Source organism: Melanaphis sacchari, unplaced genomic scaffold (assembly GCF_002803265.2).
Source record: "Melanaphis sacchari strain LSU unplaced genomic scaffold, SCAv2.0 Contig23_pilon_pilon, whole genome shotgun sequence".
Lineage (NCBI taxonomy): Eukaryota > Metazoa > Arthropoda > Insecta > Hemiptera > Aphididae > Melanaphis > Melanaphis sacchari.
Genome location: NW_020271114.1, coordinates 4,099,585 through 4,122,794, shown reverse-complemented (window position 1 = coordinate 4,122,794; position 23,210 = coordinate 4,099,585). Strand labels below are relative to the sequence as shown.

Genomic DNA, 23,210 nt, shown 5'->3' with positions numbered 1-23,210 from the left:
TGAAAATACGAACAGTATTATTTTTTATACATTGTTTTATTTTCGCGTCTGTATAAATAACAATTGAAACTTATGTATTATTGCTATTATTTTTTTTATCGATTTAAAATTATATTTGTTTGTATAGTTATTTAAAATTTTTACTTGAACTGTAATTCGTTTAATTATATTATAATATAATTTAATATTTCTTAAGAATAATGGAAACTGTACAGAATTATTTTCTGATTTAGATTCTACTACTGTTGGGTATTTACATTAATTGAGCTGTTCTTTATACTTACGAACTTTGTCTGTGCATGTGTATATAAGTGAATTTTCTTTTAAAATTAGAAAACCGCGAGATACTCTGGTTTGTCCGATGCTTATAGTCTAACTAGTATTGTTTTTTTATATTATTTTTAATTCATAGTTCTACCTCAAACATATCACCTTATTCAGTATTTTATGATAATAATGTCTTGAATTTGCGTACGATAGTGTGTATATAACCTAACCCTAAAGAGTGGTTAGACGTCCTTTTGGGTTTTTGCAGATCTACTAAATATTATCATTGCTATTATTATTATTATATACGCGTAGGTACGTAGTAAAATCGTTACCTATCGCATTCTATAACATTACATTGTATGCGTTTATGTATATTATAATAATAGCATGTATTCTGTAGTAAACAGGCATACGAACGCTGTGCCAGCCATGTTATAATAATAATAATGATACGTATTCTTCCACCGTTTTCGCCGATTTGGACGTGTGTGTGAGTAAAATAAATCATAGCCGCGACAACGAGCGGCCGTTAAAAACTCAGCAACGACTCTCCAGAGGGCTATTGGTCGCGAACGGAACCTCCGAGTGTTTTACCATTTTTCGTACACGCCTGAAAATATTGCGCAATAATGGCAATGAAATAAATTACAAGACGTCGTGCACACGGTGTATTAGTTATATATGTATATTCTCGTGCATATCTAGAGTGAGCTAGAACAAAAAAAAAAAAAAAAAAAAATGTTATAAAAATCGTTTGTAATACGCCATCGTTGTTACGCGTGTTTGATCGACTTGTTGGACGGCAGGTATGCGTAAACGTCGTTTGTTGACAACGACTAGACTCGAATTTTCTTACATTCGAATTCTGTTTTAAATAAATACGTAGCTATTTAATAATACAACATTGTACAACTATATCTATGTATAAATACATTTTACAATTTTATATTGTGGTGAACTATTTAATAGAGAATTACATTTGACATATATATATATAAAAATAATAAATATATATATATATATATATATATAATACAACAGAACGGATAGTTATTGCTTTTGTGCGGTTATTAATTTTTTTTTTTTTTAACATAACTACATCAGCTACTAGACCATTAGTTATTAGTTGACATTGTATTTAAATTTGAATTAAAGTTAGGATAAATTTACACTTATTAGGTTATGTAATTTGATTTCCTTTACGAAGTTAATGATGTCGGTATTAGATTAAAGGTCGGGTTGTAGGGCTTTTCCTAGAATATGAGGCATGAGAGATGGTTGGTTCTCGAGTCTTCAAACTTGAGGCATTCCTCGAGGCAGTGTTTGACTGTGTTGTCTGCTCCAAACGATTCACTTATCGGGGATTCGTTTCTGGTCACGAGGAAGACGTGTGTTATTGACGTACGACCTATTCGGAGACGGTTTAAAGTGGTTTCGTCTTTCCTGTCGAGGCCCGGATTTCGCCACGCACGGATATTGTTTTTCTACAGCATTTAATTTGGCGTTTTGTTTCATCCGGTGGTTTTGCCACTTCGTGCAATAATCATCGGCGGAGAGTGCGTGCATATAGGAAAGTCTGACAACACTACGTTGTAATAATGATATCATACTACGCGCGTCATGACGATAAAATGCTGTGTATAGCTGGGCACAATGTAACCAGTAGTACCTATACGTGCTCGGAGAATTATAATAATACGGTTATGGGTATCCATAACGACGAAACCTGCGTGTTACCGCCGCCGATTGCAGGGCCGCGTCGCTGTGTCCGACGAACGATAAATTTTATTCGCGAACGCGCGGAAATTTTCCAAAATCGATAGTATTATTTTTGAACCGGTTTCCTCCGAGAGTGCCCTACTGCAGCGCGCGGATTGCCGACGGAAGTACCTATAAAAACCGTCGTCGCATCATGTCGTCGGAATTTTGCGGGCCTTGCGCCGACGTCGAGTGCATGGAGGTGACGGACTGCGAATCCGTCGCGCTCAAGACGCTCTACCAGCGGATGGCGGACGAGCGGCCGTCCGCGGACTGTGACCCGCCGAAGAAGCCCACGCCGGCGCAGGCCAGGGCGGCGGCGGACGCGGGCCGAGGCGTGCGGCCGGCCGGGCGCGTCGCCGCTGAAACACTTCGACGTGCAGATGATGGCCGCGCTGGACGCCCGGTCGACCGCCAGCGCCGCCGACACGAGCGCCAACGACAAGGCCACCGTGCCGGATCGGTGCTGTTCGCCCAGCGAGGCCGTGCCGGCGGCGCGATAAACGCCGTGCTGTGCGGCATGGACGTGGAACGGGCCGTCGGCAGGCCGGCCGAGCGGACGCCGTCCAAGAGGCGGCCGAGTGGGTGCTCATGGCCGAGGCGGCGTGAAGTATAGCGGCGGGCACCGCCCAAGTGGCGGCCATCGTGCGCCCGAGCCTGTACGCGGAGGACGCGGCCCGGATCGGCGCCAAGGCGTACGGCGGCCGCGCGCGCAGCGACAGGCCGGCGGGTCCACGTCCGAGACGCCGGTCGAGGTGGTCGGCTACGTCGGGTGCACCAGACCGCCGGCCAGCGATGACGCCCCAAAGAGGAACGCTTGCTGAACACCACCGCCAGCGCGTCTCGTGTACTGTATGAAAATCTGTTATTCAATATAATATTATATTTTAGTTTAATATGTTTTTTTCAAACACGATTCTTGATAATATGTGACATTATCGAATTCGGATTTGCAACGGTCGCCGACGACGTACACACGTAACCATTTGGAGATCGTTAGATTTGTTCGTTTGACGTCTCCGGCGCGCAGTCGGTTTCGCCAACATATTATTATCTCGTGTATAGACCTACAGGCTTATAGGTCTATGATCTTATATGCGTTAAACCGTTTAAAAGTTTTCAATCGAACGAACGGATATTCTTTTCCGTGGTTATCACACGTAGAAAAACCGTAGTAGTTGATTCAACTCGCGAAAGTGTCAATGCGACACTTTCGAAACACGATGCGAAAGTTGTCATTTATGGTATGTTCTATAAGTAAGGAAGGGTTTTCCAAATCATTAAATTTTGATATAATTTTATTTGTATCAGAAATACTTACTGCAAATTTCTAAAAGAAACATGACTTTGTTTTTCAAATGTAAAATTAGCTCACTAGAAAATAACATAGATACTCCATATATTATTTGCTGTACTAGGATTTCTGTTTCAGTTGTTTTTGTATACAAGTTGGTAATACATTCTAATATACAATTAATAATAATTTAATTATAAGATGTACTAGAAGTTTTATTAGCTGCACTAAAAAAATGATTTGATTCATGCTTGAATGAAAATTTATTTAAATCATTGATAAATGTAGAGTTTCTATTTGCTTTTGAGCATCCAAATAAATTGTTTTAATATTCTGGGAATAAACTACCATTTAATGCTTTCTGAATTTTTTAGACCCTGGAAATATCTCACACATCCTCCTTGGTTACATGTGTATATTGAGTTAACATAAAAATTATGATAGACTTTAAAATGCAAAATGAGCTGATTAATCGATGAATATTTTAAATTATATGATAAACAGCAACATATTTTTACCTTTTCTTTATTTAAATATCAAAGTAATACATACGTATGATATGTATAATAAATACATTTTTTTTACAGCATTTTATTCTTATGTTAATGTTAATATTACAATTAAAAAATAATTAAAAAATGAATTTTTTTTTTTTTTATAATGATTTTAATTTACTAATAACTGAAGTTGTTATTGTAGCTCATCTATCATACACGGTTACAAGTTTAAACAACTCTTATTGAATCACTATCTAAGGATAATAACACTTCTTGGGTTACGAACAATTTAAAACAAACCTCAAAAGCTTTAACGGAACAATCAAATGACCATAACTTTTCATTTACTCTAATATAAGATGTATCAATTGAATTATAATCTTTTCTAAAAATAGTTATATAAAGTTGAAAAGTGGCTCCTTGTTGATTGTACTTTTAACGCTTTTTCTCAATGTCTTCTTGAAGTCCAATTAGATTCTATTTAAATTGAAAGTTATTATTAGAATAAATTAATGTCAAATTGTATAGAACAACTATACTAACTGTACAATAATAAGAAAACGTTGAAACAGATTCCAATAAAGATGGCTTCCGAGATTTATTTTGTCCGTTTTGGGTTATATTACAAATAAGAGTTTTGGTTGGAATAAAATAGAAAAGCAAAAGTAATTTCAAAGCATTTGTTGTTTTTACATAAAAAAAAAAAAAATATAATAATAATAAAAATAAAAGTAATTTGATAAAATATCATAGTTCAGTTAATAATTATAAATATAATAATATAACTTAAATAAAAAAACAGGTATATGTAAAACTAGAGTAGCTGGTATTTATATACATTTTATATAGTAGTATAGTTAGCCTCTACAGTATTGTATACAAACTTCCATTTAGTTTAGCCAAATTTAATATTAATAAGGGATTACAAACATATTTGTCTTTAATAGAACTTCTCCTAATTTTTAAAAGTTTAGTAGTAAGTATCCCAACTATTCAAAAAACAATTCCAATTCTTAAATTGTTCATGCGTGTTTGAACATAATTCAAAATCTTTAATAATCTGGGAATAAAAATAGATTTTTTTTGAATTGGCCACGATTTAAAAATATATGTTAAACATTGACTGTTGGGATTCAAAATTTCATTTTTTCTTAATTCTAATGTATATTGCTATTTACATAAAACAACTTCAAAACTAGCTGTTAATCCATTTTTTGCTAACCATTGCTTAACAGTATGTAAATCTTCTATAAATGAAAAAAATCATGTAATTTATTAGTAATTCAGCAATCATTTTCCTAGCAAATTTGTAAAATCTTTAAAATTGAAAATTAGACGACATGATACAAAATTAATGATGAATGGAAGAAAAAAAATAGTCGTTTCATATAAATATAACATAACATTGGTCAAATTTAAATTTTACATAAATACATGTATGTGCAATTTATTTAAATATTTATTTATTTTTTTGTATAATAATTACAAGCTTATTAATTTTTTTAAAAATGTTATCAGTTTATTACAAACATTTTTACCAGAAAATGAAATTGTGTGTTCCGGAGTTAAAATATTTTTTAATTTAACTTATTTATATTTAACAACTTGATTATTGCTAAATCAACACCAATTTTCCTCTGCGAGTAATATACGTGTATGTCGTATTGTGTTCTTGTCGGTTCTTCGTACTTTTTATAGTTTCCAATTCTATTCATTTGAGTTTTAAATTCTCAAGTCCTCGTGAAAACCACATTATGTGGTTTATCGCAGTGCGAATTCCTAACATACACTGCAGGCATATAATTCGTAAATAATAATATTATGCTTATTAATATAAAATGATTGATGCATTTTTATAAGGATTATTACGGAGTACAAAGGTCTTCCGCTGCTATAGCCCTTAGATATACGTCACGCCGTGTATAACAAAAAAAAAAAAAAAAAAACGCTCTTCGCGTTGTACCAATATTTGGTTTTTTTTAATAAAGATTTTTGACGTCATACTATTGTTTGAGCGAAGTAGCAGAAGGAGAGCAAAAGAAGAGAGAAGAGAGAGAGAGTTAAAGGAGGTTTATGCCCTGTATAGGTAGGTATACCCTTTAACGTCACACTGGTTTGTAGTTTTTTTTTTCTCAGGATTATTAAAATTATATTGTTTTCATAAAAAAAAAAAAAAAAAAAAAATGAAACTTTGAAACGGAACTCATTGCTTTGATTCCACCATCGAATTTTGGAACTGCGACGTATATGTGGCCAGGGATTTTTGTGCATGTTTCGTCCTAGACTAGTTAGTGTTCCAAACGTAGCATTCAACACGTTAATTACAGAGTAAAAAAAAAAAAACTGTCCCGATGTAATTATTTTTTTAGTCGGATCCTTGAAGCGCATCGTTGCATAACGTTTGATGAGAAACAAACTGGCATCTCAATTTTGTAAACAATTCGTGTGACGTTTGAATGTAGTGAAAAAAAAAATTATCATAAAAATAAAACGGAAAGGCAAATAACTAGGTGAACAATGTAAATGCAAAATGAAATGTGTATATGATCGTTCCGTTCGAGTGTGTGTTTAAAACAAAACGTGCATTTCTCGATTACATATTAAACGTATCTACGTATGCAAGTACGTACTATATTTTTGTATACAGAGTGAATACAAAAATATGTACTTTTTCAAATTAATAAAACAACACGTTCACTACATCCTATAGCCATACACTGTTTATCGATGCAGTTAGTAGTTACAAAACGTCATGTAGAAATAAATTCTTTTCGTGTTCCTCGTCCCCGTTATCGTCTTACGCGTTATACTTATTTAGCGGTATTTAATTTGAACTTCGTTTTTGTATGAACATTTCAATGGGGTATTCTGTGTGTCTATTGTAACATTGTGCACTTTTTTAAATAATTACGGAGTCAACGATACGGTATACATTTATACTATATCGGATGCCTATAATAATTATTAATATTTTTAGTATAATTTTATTATACTACAGTAAAATTTGTGCTGTAAATTATTTATCAAAATATTATCACAAAACGAAAAATTAAAAAGTTGGGAAAACTTATTCTACGAGCGTGATTAATTTCAAATTTTATAAACGTATATCAATAAAAATAATGTTAATAATACATTATTATGTATAAAATATACATAATTTTAAAATAATTTAATATATTTATATTTTGACTTCTATTTTTTAATAAAGTAAGTATGAATCTATATTACTCATATTTTATCATTTTTAATATTTTCTATTATTTATTTAACTTCTTAATTTCAAAAATTGTAACTATATTTTAGTAACTAACGGAAAATGGGGATATGTGGAGTTTTAAACTTATAATTAGAATTCTAAAACTGGACTAGAGCTATAATATTATAATATTTCATTTGAAACCATATAAAGCTTGGCGTTGCGTAATGGAATTTATGCTTCATATTTGCCCATAACAAACTCACATAATATCATATCTGTCTTTAAATATTTGGCACACCGAATTCTAATTTTATTAAGTGCGCGTTTTTCTAAAAATAATTTTACAAATAATATTCATATATGTTCTGTATAGATTATCGATCGTTTGGCGTAAGCAAGCATTTTATTCAATAACGACATCGTTGTACATTAAACATAATACTAAAGAGTAACACAATGTGTTGCTGGGATTTAAGTATCATTACTTAAGGTTTATACGAGTCTCGGTGCATACTACTATAATGATATATACGCTATAACAACAAAACATGCGTATTTGTTTATGTGTGTGTGTATTCTCATCGACGGTGACAATTTAATAATAATTATTATCATAATGAAAATGCAATAATAACAATAATTTCCAATTTACCATTCAAGTACAATAGTAATATTATACCTCTTGTTTTCCACGACAGAACTAAATAATGATAATAAATTCACCATCATTACACATTATGGGATTTAGGTACCGACGTTCATAATGGGCGAGTAGAGAAAATAAAACCAAATCACACAAAATGTATATACACATGTATGATGGTATTGTTTTATATTATTTTATATTACTTTACAAGGTGATTCGTTTTAGTGTCTATGTTTACTAATTAATAATTATGTTAAAACGTATAAACTGCTTAGAAAATATTATTTTTACATAGTTTGATATCGTGAAATATCGTAAATATGAATTTATAAACGTATATTAATGAGTGTGTAATGTGTGTAAATTATTTTTTTTAAATTATTAATATATTAAATAGGTTATGATATTCTCTTGAATTTATTGTGATATAGCGTAACATTTACATAACTTTACTATCTATAATATTACAAAAAAACATCATATGCTTTCACTCCATATATTATTTCGTTTTGGATACTTATTTATTTATTTTAAATTTGTCTGTTTATTTTTTTCGTTAAATATTTTGGGTAGGTTTACATTAAATATATTCAAAACACACTTCTCAAGAAATTTCCATTATTTTGAAGTGTAGAATATTATTATAAAATGACGTACATCACACTTATATGTACGTCTTTGTTGCAGTTTTTACCTTGAAAACATTTTCGTTTAATATCACCATAATATGTAATAAAAACTGTTATTAAAATAATTATTAAGATGACTATGACATTGTAAAATATGTGTTAACATAATATTATAGTATTGTATATATATATAAATATATTATTTTTTTTTTTTTGTATGAACTTAATATTTTAATTACCCATATAACGGGCATTTTATATTCTTAAATGTTTTTAATTTTAGTACTCACAGTTAACGCGATTTAAGAAATATCGTTATCGACTTGTTTTTCTTTTCTTTTTACATATTATAACGTTTATCTATTCGAAATTCATAGAAATATTCAGTGTTATTGTAAAAAAAAAATTAGTTGACGCGATGCGTATAAAATGTTTACATAATATCATATTATATAGTAGGTACATAATATGCTATGCTATTAAATCGAAAAATACGATTGGTTCGTTGAAATTTACTTAAAATAACAGGTTAGATAGGAGCGAAAAATACTTTTACGAGAATGGAAAAAATAAATATAAATTATATGATAGAATATAATGAAATACTAATGTTCGAAAATATAATATTTTTCGTTTCATGTTTAAACTTCTGTTGAAATAGTAAAGTCGTATTTAATTCTTAGTTATCGGATCACAATAATTGTCAACATAATTTCAATTTATTTAGAATTGATCCATATAAACTGATTGCGTTTTCATGCTATTAAAAAAAAAGATTTTATCAGCAGCCTAAAAAATACGTATAGATACGCTTATAAATAAGTAAGACTTTTTGTTTTAAATTAGTGGTGTATTAATTGTAATAGTAATATCAAGTTAACTTTTTAGGTACCTATTGATTTCATACTTTCCCGACTGTCTCGTGTAGTCAAACACTCACACGTATAATTCTTAGCGAGTTATTATTTTTATTTTTTTATAATTACATAGACTATTTATATTGTTTGTATTTTTTCTTGTTTAAGACTAACGTCGATGTATATTTATTGCATTATATGTTGCAAAATAGTACGATATCGTCATTCGGGTTTAACTATACAATCACCAAGTGTGCTTATTTCATCCACCACTACCATCACCATATTTTTAATTAATTGATTCAAATTCTGATTTTTCTAATTTTAAAATATACTTAAATATACATTTAAAAAAAATGATATCAACGAAGACTGTGTAATATTTTATTTGCGCACATTTTTTGTTGCTGTTATGTTTTAGTCTCAAGCGGTCGACCTCTATGTATAGGGTGATTCACTAATTATGCATACTCATCTTTTTACTTTAATAATGAGTTTATTGAATTATGATTTTTTGAGTTCTCAAGTAGATACGCTTAAGGGCTATATTTAAATACTTAGATTTTAAGTTTAATTTAAGAAGTTTCTAATGGCGCTTTCATCGTCTCTTTTTTATTTTTTTTTTCAAAATTTTTAAGCATTTAAATCAAAATTCAAATGAGTAATTTTTTTAATGTACTAAAGAAATAGGTCTTTGATGATGGGTTTGGAAAATACGTTTATTAGGTATATTAATAAATTACAGTATATCAAGTTGGTTCTTTTTTGAAATTAAGTCTTTTGTATTATAAAAAATTTAAGTTATTATAAATATACCTATTATGTGTAATTGAAAAATCAAAAATCAGAATTGATTAATAACTACTAACGTAAAAAGATGAGTGTGCATGGTTTCTGAATTATTTTAAATAGAGGTCGACCGCTTGTAACTACAATATAACAGCAACAAGAAATGTGTGCTAATAATATATTACATAGTTTTCGTTGATATTATCATTATTTTACATGTAGGCATGCTCGCTTGTCTAAGAAAAAAAAATTAACCTCATATTATACATTTTATACGTACACTGCATAACATCCGACAAATTATATATAACCACGCGCGACAGGAAATATTCAAATCGCCGATACTCGAACCTTTCGGCAGCGTGCTGAAAAGTTCAAATGACATTATTTTGACTTTGAACAATTATTTGAAATAATAACAATATGGCGTGTTCGTATGGCTTTGTCCTGGGTCGCCGAATCCTCCCTTGTGAATTAACTTTTGACCCTTGAGCCATGTGCTACACAATGGAAATCATTGGTCGCCATTCGAAAACCAAAATACTGTATATCGTTAGTATCTTCATTGAATTGGTTGAAGTCTGTTTTTAAAAAAAAAAAACTTTTTTTACTTTTTTTTCGCTTTTTCTATGAAGAATACATTTTTAGACTAAACATTGATACTGTTATTGTTATTTTTGCCTTGAAATAACGTATATTGGTAATATATTTTTTTTTTTTGTCGTAACTAATAACTATTTTTTTTTTATACTTATTTATTCTGTTTTTTAAAGATTCATATGGTTCAGCAACTAGAAATTTGTATATTTGGAATTCTCAATTATAACATATTGGTGATACTCTATGATTTATTACGTAAAATATAACTAAATAATATGATTGGAGTTATAAAAATAAAACTTCTGAATTTTTTTAAACTTAAATTTACAATATTTTAGGGTAAGTAATTGCATTTAAAATGTATATTGGAGTATCCAAAGAAATTTAATTTAGGAAAAAGCTTATAAAGTACTACAGTATAATTTTATAATTTTATTAAAAATAAATCAAATTTTGTAAAAGTGCAATTTGTAAAATTCACTTCTCACAGCTTATTATAAACTTTCATAATTTTTTTTCCTGACATTATATTTTCCTATAGCATAAATTATATATTTATTAATTTTATCATATGATAATAATATATGCATTAATATATAAATAGTATGGCAATTTAAACACAAATTATTTCTGTTGTTGAAAATTTACATAGAAAATTATAAATTCAATCTATCAATTAGGATATTTTCTTTGACACATCGGTATCCTCGGAATTCTGAATAATATTGTTTGGTTAATTTATATAGTTCGAAATATTTGAAATAATAATACTGTAGAAATACGCTTCCACCGGAAGTGCCACGTTTGTCATGATGGTTGCAACAGTTGCCATCGTCATAACTAGCTCAAATATTTTTTTGTGTCAAACTGCAAATAAAGAAATAACGTGAAAGTCACTAATCTTCGTTTATTCCATTTTTTTGTAAGTTGCTATAACAGATATAGACACACCCGACGTGAAAATGCTAGTCGCTACATCGTAACGAACATTTCTAGAATATTTTTAATTATATATTGTATTGTAAATATTCCACACAAAATACATCGAAATACGACGTATAAAAGTTTAAAGTTAAAGTGTATTTTTTATCGTAACGTAAAAAAATAATAAGATATCGTATTAAATTCCAGTCTTTGTATATTATATCATTATATTATACGACAAGACATAACAAAATCATAAATATGTGCACTATATCGGATTATATATAGTAAGTGATAACCAGTTACGGTTGTGGTCGTGGTACCAGAAATGACTGTTATTCTAGGTGTACCGCGATTATGTATAATAATATTATAATGCCTAAAACAGCAGCGCATGATGTATAATATACTGAAAGAAAACCCATAATATGTGCACTGTTTGAATTTCATTTACGTGTATATAATTTTACAATCTGTGTTTACGTTTTAATAATAATAATGATAACATAATTTAATTTACAAAATACACAAATAAAGTGTCATCACTGTAATACCATATATTGTCATAAACTATATTATAGGTACGCGTTTATAACGGTGGCTAGTGACTACTGTTACCATTTTTTCAAATTGACCATAAGCATACAGAATATCATTAGACATTTTTATTTAAAAATGCACTTAAAATCATAGAAAATTTAATATAAAATATACTATAAGACTACTAGTCTACTAAAGAATAATACTAGGTATTTGAAAAATATAAAAATTTTACAAGTGTAAAATATTTTATATTAATGATATAACTAATTAAGTGTGGTTTAGTTAAAGAACGTATTAAAGATGTGTAAGATGAAAATGAAAAATAATTCATGTAATGTGTGTATAAAGTTTCAATTATTAAAAATTATTAAAAACACAAAAAAAAGCAATTAAAGAAAATTAAAAAAATAATAATAAATTGATAAGAAAAGACCTAAAATACAAAAGTAAAATTTTAAAACCGAATTCATTCGTACCTATTTTAAAATTTGTTTTAAGGAAGTCTATTTTGAAGTTTTAAAATTAAAAATAATGCATTTGTCTAGAAATAGCTCTAGTTATTTGTAATACGACGCCGACTTTGACTTTTATAAATAATATCATTTAAACGTATGTTATGTTTTAGACGCCGGGCCGTGACTGTGCATAATATAATATTAATAATACAATATTATGTATATATATATATAATGTCGTACGCGACAAAACACGTACTGTAATTGTAATTATATATAGATGAATTGCGAATATTGCATGCTATGCCGATTCCTCGTGTACGAGGAAAGAGAAGTCGTGATAGGGGAGCTCCGACTATGAAAGAGGATGCAGAATAATAATAATAATAATATTGGCGCATCTAAACTTCGGCGACCACGTTAATCATGTGTCAATTTTAATTTGCTGTCGTCCCTCTCAATGGCGATATATATCTATACTATAGAGTAATAAAACCGATGCCGCTTGTGCATACACATCACACGAAGTCCGGCAGGAGGGTATATATATATATATATATATATATACACGTCCCTAAACAATATTCATATATAATGAGTAATGCACCTCGCATGCTCTCCTATATAATATCATCCTTATTCCTTCTTCAATATTTCAAATTAAATAACTAATGTACCTACATAAAGATCATTTTTTCAGATTTTCGATATTTTTGTACTAGTCATTATAGGTACTTAAAAAAATAAAAAAATTCTGTTTTTCGAATGAAGTTTACCCCTTTTTTACTGTAAATTATTTAGCAAATAATGTTATTGAAAACTTTAAAATGTTCAAATCGTTTTTGTTAAATCATTTTAAATAGTATAATAATTCTGAGAAAAAAAAACTTAATCCTGAGAAACTAGTCGTTCAAGTTTTTAATTAGGAACATCAAAATTAATAAAAAAATATATATATCCACTAAATAATTTACAGTGACAAAGGGGGTTTTTCATTTGAAAAACAAAGTTTTGTACACCTCAACATAATCCTTCAGTAGTAAAAATATTCCAAGAATTATAAAATATGATCAAAGTGTACTAAACAGTTCCAAAAATCAGAATTTCAATACAATCATTACTAAAGGAAAATGGGTGAGTGAGAATTATGCTTAGTGAATCACTCTGTATATTCGTACAAGCTTACAGTGCGTGGGTGTAGATGCGTAAATCGTGCTCACTGCAGTTAGCGGGGAACAAATTCTGACTTCGAGTGTATATGTGCATTGTGCATGTTGCCAAATGGTTGGCACGTAATAAATTTGCAAACCACCGAACCGTACACCTGGCAACGTCGCACGTCATGTCGGAAGTACGAAAAGTAACGCCATCGATGGCGTTGCGTTTGTCCCCGTTATTGTGGATCCTAAACGACACAACTTCTGGACGATAGGTGTTGGTGCAGGTAGTGTCAGTAATGCTAATGATGCAAGTTTTGGTGGACAATAAAAATCAAACGAATGGTTTACCTCATAGAATGAGGCAACCCTCTGACAATCGAAATATCGCATATAACCCGTTGTGGAACTATTACGTATAGTTACTATTATTATTATTATTTTAAATCTTTTACATGATTTTTATTGTATTGTCTCTTACCGGAAACGTTTATGGTTTTTCTCTAATCAGCGCGTACTCTTATTTTGTTATTTTTTTTTTTACTATTATTTTAAAAGATTTCTGAGATTTAGTTTTTATACACGTTTAAAAAAAAATGCATGCACGATATTGCGTTTATTATTTGCATATACGCAACTGTCGTTTCCGTGTGGTTTTAATGCCACCCGCACTTGTGTTTTCCGACTTAAATCACATCGTTCATCATTTTAAGCCTTAAGACTGAGCCTCAACTCCTCTTCACCTCACCTTTAAATTCGTCTTGTTTCATCCACACACTTATCATTTTGACAACAATATGCGTGTATATACATCTATTACGCCCTCCTCTTATTATCATCGCTCAAATCGTTATTTATTCTTATACTTAACGTACATAGTACCACAATAAAAATAATGTATGTATAGATATAATATGTACCGCACTTGTAACCAGCCGACGGATGAGATATATAGTGACGTGTTTAAATGGTCTACCGAGGGGGAGGGTAGATAATCGACCTATGCGACATGTGATATTTTTGTACATAGGCAGTGTTTATTAACTTTATAATGTGTTGTATCAACAATTTAAATTGTAAAATGCAATCTAGATTCGGATTCTCGTCTTAGTGGATTATATTTATATGGATTTATTTAATATAATTTATTTTGGTATTTTGTACTACCATCTAGTTTTTTAACAAGTTTAATTCATACTTAATGCCAGTTTAAACGGTGAACTCAAAAGTGGAACTTATAACGATAAGTGTTTTATTTCACGGTGAGTCATATTGCTAAACTTCCAATTGTAACTATCGATATTCCAATAGTGTGGATCCTGGGTTAACATAATTGGTCCATATACTACATTATACACTTATTATACTACAAATTTTACTATTGCATCCTCATCTTAAACAGATTTTAATTACATTTTTAGGTATAAAATATTAATTAAAGCTTATAAATTATTTAAAAATGTAAAATTCGTGATGACTAATACACTGTACCTTAATTCTTTATATATCATCAATAAATTTAAATACAATTAGGTTAATCATTTAATTGCTACAAAAAAAAAAAAAAAAAATATAATATTATTAAATGATAAATAATTAAAACAATTATACACGGCAGGTTTTAATTCTGTGATTTGTCTAGTTTTAAATAAGATATGCGATTGTTTTATGTAAATAAATAGGACCATAACGACGTGCTCGTTGAACTGTGTATTTTATCATGCTTTGTTTTAGTAATCGTATTTATGCGCCAGATTTGAATTACTTATTTAAAGTTTGCACTTGAGAGTTATATTTTTTTAAATAACCATTACACTCATTTTGATAGTCTTTCATATTCGGGTGGATCGTTTGCTGTCTCAGTTTATGTTGTAGAACGGTGTTCAATTCATATAATATATTAAATTTGATGAGTTTTTACGAACATGCAAAAATCAAAACTAAAAAAAATCGGATTAAGTGACCCTGATACACGTACGCAGACATTTATCGATGGAATGTTTAATATTTAATTACTATTCCGTATAATGACTATACAAAGTATAATGACTCGTTATGGGTTTATCGTTTATCGTAGTTCAGTTGTTGTAGTACAGTGTTATTAGTTATTACTAGTGTATGTATGTATATTCTACTGAAACTACTGTTTGAATAACAAATATTTGGCTCCATAATTATTAATGTACATGTCTTGTGTTATCACAATAATTATTGAGTTATCGTAATTTGCTAACGCAGTTTGACCATAACAATATAAATTTTATCAAAACATATACTAATTGTATAGAACAGGGAAAAAAATACCTATTTACAAAACCATCGTGTCGTGGTACTTTATAGTTGATGATGAAACGATGTAGGAATTTTATTTTTATAATATTTTTATAATTGAAGCTGAAATAAAATATGAAACAATGAATAACAGGAGTTGAATAATATTTTTCATTTTGGAATTCCATAGATATTGTGTTTTTCATCGTTCAGGTACCACGCGTGTTTTCTAGTCTTAAAGATTACCTACATAATAATATAAAGAAATTGGCAAAACATTATGGTATATTTTTAGTATGGTGAATCAGGAAATGTTTAATTTTATTATTTTATCTGACACATAGTTAATTAGATAATCCGTTAAAATAAAAAAAAAAACCTTCAATGTAGTTGACTATGTTATTTAATATTAGAATGGGGTTTTTCGATCGTGCACTTTTCATTTCATTTATTAATTATTACTCATACAGGTAAAATACGAGTATAAAACATTTTTAGTCTGATGTTGATGATAATAATTTTACGATAGTAAAAAAAAAAATAAATAAATAATATAGTATGTAGTAAATTGGTAGGTAGGTATAATACAGGTATAATTTAATCGCACGAATTATTCATAACTGCTTATTACAAAACTATTCTATTTTCCTTTTGATCGCTACAATTTATCTTATTTAGGTAAGTAAATACATGTATACAACAATAAATAATAATGAGATATTATTTTCCTTTAACATTACATTTAAAATGAAACTATGAATTATTTGCCTGTAATATAATAATAAACATAACTAATGTTTGGGTAATAATATATAAGAATTAATTTTTAAGCGAATTAATTTTCAATGTTATAAACAAACTTGTGGAATAGTTAAGGTGGTGATTCTTTTGAACTTAATGACTTAATATTAATATTATATTCATTCAATTAAAATTTTTTAACGTATCATTTCAATTTTTTCTTGTTATTTTAAAATGTTCGCATTATTTATCAAATCTATTTTTCTTGTATAAATTAATTATAAGAATTAAAGATTGCATAATCATGATTACTTTAAATTGTTCGATAGATGAGTTTTAGCTGATGTTGAAACGTATTGTACAGATACATGTAAATTCACTATTGAACTGTTGATGTATTTGTATTATAAATTATAGTCAAGTTTCAGCGCAAAGTATTAACCGAATGCTTGTATAATGAATCATAGTGTAAAGCCAAGAATAATTTTAGTTTTGAATTACATTATCAAGTATTATAAACGAATGAATAATGCGTTTGAATTTCTAAACTACTTTAATAGTTTTATGAAAACAATTTATAAAACGATAATAGTATTACAGTAAATACTGTTTTTAGTCTAACAAATAAGTACGCAAAAACTAAAGCTGAGTGGTTAGGTAAAAAATGTTTTTTTTTAAAATTATTTTTCAATATGATTATGAAGTTATATAATATTTTTATGTTTATAATGTATTACTAAATTAATGACAATACGGAGTAAATTGTATTATATATTTTTGTGATGTGTGGAATTTATAATAGTATATAATTGTTATCGTTGTCTTTTGCATATAATGTAAGTAATCGAATTCCGGAAATATGACCAAGGAAAAAAAAAACAGAAACGATGATTAATCTATTAAAGTATGTTTAGTATATGAGTGTTAAGTGTATTCTTCAAAACCTATTTCTTTGCCTTAATTAAATTTAAAATTTCCATTTCTAAAAATTAACACCCTGTCAAAAATAACGATTTGTAATACCCACTTATACGATATTTTTATCAGATTTTTTAAATTGTTTTCATTTTATTCTTTTTTTTTTTTTACTGATTATCAATATAAGTACAGTGCACTTTGTACATGTAATACGATATAATACTTTCATACTAAATATAATGTTCATAATATACAATATTTACGTGGTATTCTGACGAGTATAGCCTTAGGTATATAATAATATTTTATATTAATTATTAAGCGCTAACACACACACACACACACACACATAACGAATCGTAGATGTGATTTGTGATTTTTTCGAATTGAAAATCGTACACAATTTTTTATTATTAAACGTGCCTTTTCAATAAGAGTCCTGAAACAGAGTGTGATATAATATTATTTCACAATGTATACTGAAGTGGATTAGCACGCCGGTGGCGATGTGTGTGGAGATTGAACGACTGTGTGAATGCAGTAAAAGAAAACCCGAAAGCAGCAATACATAAGCTTAAACAACTTGATGGCAATTGCTACTTTAATCGCTGTATAATAGATATAATATAGTAAAAATTCTTCTGACTAACCTTCTAAATAACGCACATCTCCAAATAATGGGGACAATTTAATGGTATTTTGATTTTTGATTTTGATCAGTGTTCTCGTAAACGTATAATAGTATTGTGTATTACGTGAAAAAAAAGTATATCAGTCTACTTTTTTCACTTTTTCATTGCGCTTTAGGTTTCTGCTATACCATATTATTATCGTCGTACATTGCTATTTTGAGACGGTTTAATTTCACACAAAAGATACACAAGGAGTGGAGATTATTCTCCGCGGAATAAACAATAATTGATGGACGTGCTTTACGGGAGTTCAACGAAATAATGTGTATTAATAATGTGCGTTCGTGAATTGTTTATTCCACGAAGAATAATTTTGATTAAATTTCGTTATAATAATGCAAAGCTTCTTGTTGTACATCTTTTGCGTGAAATCAAAAACCGTTCCAAAAAAAAAAAAAAAAACATTTTGTCGAGTGTGCTCGGTGATGTGCCACGTCAGTGAAGTCAAGTACATATTACATAAGTGAAATGTATAATATATATATAGGTACCAATATAATATAAGTAGGTACCTACCTACGCGATTTATCGTATTATTATTTGTGCGTCGGGGTGCGCCGTGCACAAAATATTAATGTATAGGGAATTGGTGAATTTCAGCGGATATAAAAACTAACCAAGGGGGTCGTAGGGATGGTGATGGTTGCGGGGTGTGTATCGTAATTTTTGAACTTTTCAATTGTAAAAAGCTTCGGGGGTCTGGGGCAATGAATCCCTATGTATAATTCCTGCAGTATATATATGTTCGCCTCCTCCCACATACACGTGCGCTCATAAACACACACACACGCACAGTGTATGCGTTGTTTGGTCTCCAGATTACATTGCAGCCCAATCCCCTCGCGAACCCTCACCCGATTGACTGCGATAAGACATGAACGGATGGTGTTCGGAGTGGTGGTGTGGTTGAATCCGATGGCGAAGGGATGCGAGCATTGAGGCTGACTATACATAACGGACTATATAACCTGTGTGCAATACATGTGCACCTATATATACAGTTTTGTATAGTACCAGAGGTATGGTATATATATTTATATATACAGTGGTTATAGACGTCATTGTTTACCGATTGTTACCTCGGGGAAACCAAACGAACCGCTGTGCACTCGTCCTCGATCCGTATAGTATTGCAGGTTTCTACGCTCCATCTTTCTCTATTTCTTATGTGTATATATATCTGTACGTGGCTGCTACAACGCCACCGTTCCATCTCGATCAAATAAATTTATATTAAATTTACTCTACCATGTATTATATATAAATACATTACTACCACGTATAACATGTATATATTCGTGTTTACACTACTCAGACGAATAAGCCGATGGCTTCGCAAGCATTCGGGCCGCGGGGGTGATGGTAAAAAATTATTGTCGAGTAAGTTGGGAAAGTTATAAAAAAAATTGTTGCTCACTCTTATTCTATATGCGTTTTTCATACCTATTTAGTTATTATTAATTTATTATTTAGTACACGAGACATTGCGCGTCTTTTCGGTTATATCGATAAAATATTTTACATCCCCGCAGCAGAAGTCTGCTCTATGTATACAGGCTGATCGTGGTATTTTTAAGGCAATTAAAATTTTTCTCCTGAATAGTGACTCAGAAAATTCTTTAATATTGCAATATCGTTGTTAATAGTGGAGGATGTATCATATTCGATGTTTAACATGGCTAAGGAATTTTTGCTAATGATAATGTGTTATAAATTATGGTAAAAAATTAATAATGTAATTTTAACTATGTATGAAATAATTGATCGGAGTTATGAGAGAATTCAAACAATTCAATTAAAAATAATAAAAATAGTATCTCGATACAATAGACTTTTGTTGATCTCTCACTAAATATTGCACTGCCAAGCCGTGATCTTAAATGGGACTTGTTGGATTTCTTAAGATCAGAGTCGTATAAAAAGTTGTTAACAATATTATTTGAATTTTAGTGGCTATTAAAATCAAACTACCATGCGCTTATCTTTACCTATACAATATTTTGTTTAAAATAAATTGTGAGTACGTTATTGATATAGATCCTTGATATAATGATGGTGTATGAGGAGCGTGCAGTAAGGGATATTTAAATATCATGAACGATAATATTTTCAATCCTCAGACATTTCAAGATATCTTTTATTTCTTTCGTGCAAAATATGTTTACACTTCAATAGTTTTTTATAATAACAATACATTATAATATGCCACATAATTATTTTGAAAATGATTATTTTTTATTATTTCGTAACATAAAAAAAGTTAATAGAGCTTATTAAATTGTTATCTAGTAGAAAAATGGATAACAATGGTATTATTTTGGATTATATATTAAAAACTCTTAATTTTAATTAATTATGTATAAAAAAATATGTATGTCTTATGCTAATAAAATTTATACTATCACGCGTTTGACAGTTATATTTAATATTATTGAGTACTTCAAATTTTTTTGTACTCGACACAGTTGGGTTATGATATTATTTCATATTCATAGTTTATAAGCACTTTATATAGATTATTATTATTATTGGCTTTTCAACAACCATTTAATATATTGCTATATTTATTTTACGCATGCTGCCTAGTACATGATATATTCAAATAAATGTTCAAATAAAACTGCGATGTGGATCATAATTTATAGTAGATTTAATGAATTCGGTATAATATTTTTAGATTGTCAAATAAAATCAACATTTTATTAGTTTTTAATGTTCAGATGTATGTGCGTTTATTGTCTTGCGTATCAATAATGTTTTATACGTGATATACAGTATTATATTATATTATATTATGTATAATTACTGTGTCATATTAGATAGCAAAATTATTTTTATAGATAAATTATCCTTACATTCCTGCCTTTTAATTAGAAAGGTGTGCTTATTAACTAAACCAGTTATTTTAAAATTGTTTATATTTTATTATTTAATTTAATTTTAAAACTACAAAAAACAGTTTAAAAAAAAAAAAAAATTATAAATTTTTAAAAATATGGTGGCTATGCATAGTTAATAAAGGTACTGTTAAGTATATACATACATAACGATATATTTGTTTCCAGTTTTACATTTTATTTTTAATATTATTATTGAAATATAACAAATATATACAGTTTCTAAATAGTGGAATGATAGTTATTAATGTATAATATATGTATTATTATAAAATTATTTTTGTCGCTGTTAAGAGAATACTTCAATAAAATTATGCATATAGATAATATAATATGCACGGGAATGTCTATAACTTTTTTAATTAAATTGTTTTTAACACCATTCATGTTTAACATCCGTTAAAAAAAATAAACTTCATATCTATACGTCATTCTAATGTTTGATATTATATTTTATACATAAAACATGGAAATCGAATGAGTAATGAATTATATATATCATCATATATTTGTACTTTAATTTATAATTCGCTGTGATCTGTAATACATCTATACATCTTATGTTCATGCATAATTGAATTATTTACCTTCAATAGTATTTACTAAATCTTTGAGGATTATCGATTTTTTCATGTAGTCACGTCTGGATACTTATGTGGTTATAAATCCATATAACAAACAAACTATTGTGGATCTATAATGTCGAGTGCAAGCTGTCATGCAATATTGCACTGTACGTAAATCTGAAGAGATTAACCTTAGAAAATACTATCAGGACGTTTCATTTAATGTCCTTATATTATGTTATTATTGAAGCGATGTTATTTACATATCACTCAAAGTACATATTATGTATTATTTGTACATGCGACAACGTAATAATATTATTATATACACGTTTTTATTTTTGAGGATTAAAATATTTAATTATTTATTTGTTCCGTTAGTGATAAAGTACTAATACAAATATTTTATTTTTGTTGTTTCAGGTAATATTTTAAACCAATAATTTATATTTTATGCAGTTGTATAAAAGTAAGTACTTATATATATTATTACCAGTAATATCATATCTAACACACCAATTTAACAATCAAAACTGGCAATGTATATGATATAAAAATAAGATAGTTTCAATTGCTCCCACTGTTCAGCTTATAATATAGTACAATTATTAAACGATTAAGTAAATTTAATTTAAATTTCATCAGAATAAGACAACTAACCTCCTTATTTGATACGCTCGTCTGCATAATGTAATATTGATTAAAACGAATCATCACTGCTTTTCGATAAAGAATTGAATCCTGTTAAAATATATATATTTTTTCCCCCTCGAATTTATATCGTTTACCATTTTTGTCGTACTTTTAGACTGCAGTAAGTCGTGTATAGTGCTGGAATCGACGTTTAATTCATCTAAGACGTAGGAGGTGGCGCTTGACTACTGTCGAAGTTTCCCTTGTAATAAACGACTGTTGGGCACAAAAAGCTTTTGGCACAGGTTTCTGTCATTTCGCAAAACCTCGTTGAATTTTTTTTTTTCAATCTCTATAGATAATTGAAACCGAAATCCTGCCAGAAAATCGCTGAAGTCTATATCGAAAGAAACCGAAACCGGCCAAGCGTTACATCGCGCTTTTTCCTGTAGTAATGGGTTGTTTCCTACTGACGTGAAGTCGCAGAAAGTGGCGTGCAAATACGGTGTGAACGGTGGTGGTATACTTGGGTACACAGTAAATATTTTTCACGGCAGGGAAAGAGAGAAAGAGAAAAGGAGAAAGAGAGAGAGAGAGACCTAGAGTCGAAGAAAGTCGATCGGCTGTAATGCGTCCGTTTTAGGAATGTTGCACGCATACTTACGAGTTACCTATGGATATGTATAAATACTTGCCAGTTCTACTGAAATCAAAGGGGTGCAATTGCATTGGTGAAAATATACGTAGTTGGTTTTTATAAATGCCTTTTTTTATCTCTTCTGCGTTTATTATTATAATATTATTTTAATAGTATTTTCTTCCATCCCACGGTACGAAATAATAATAAATACATAAAATAACAGTAGTAGTG

At 29.3% G+C, this 23,210-nt stretch overlaps 1 protein-coding gene across 1 annotated transcript in view; it reads left to right on the top strand.

Annotated features, from left to right (window-relative positions):
• Nucleotides 1-23,210, top strand: part of LOC112594605 (Krueppel-like factor 6) — a 203,122-nt gene that overhangs the window by 26,126 nt on the left and 153,786 nt on the right. The window lies entirely within an intron of this gene.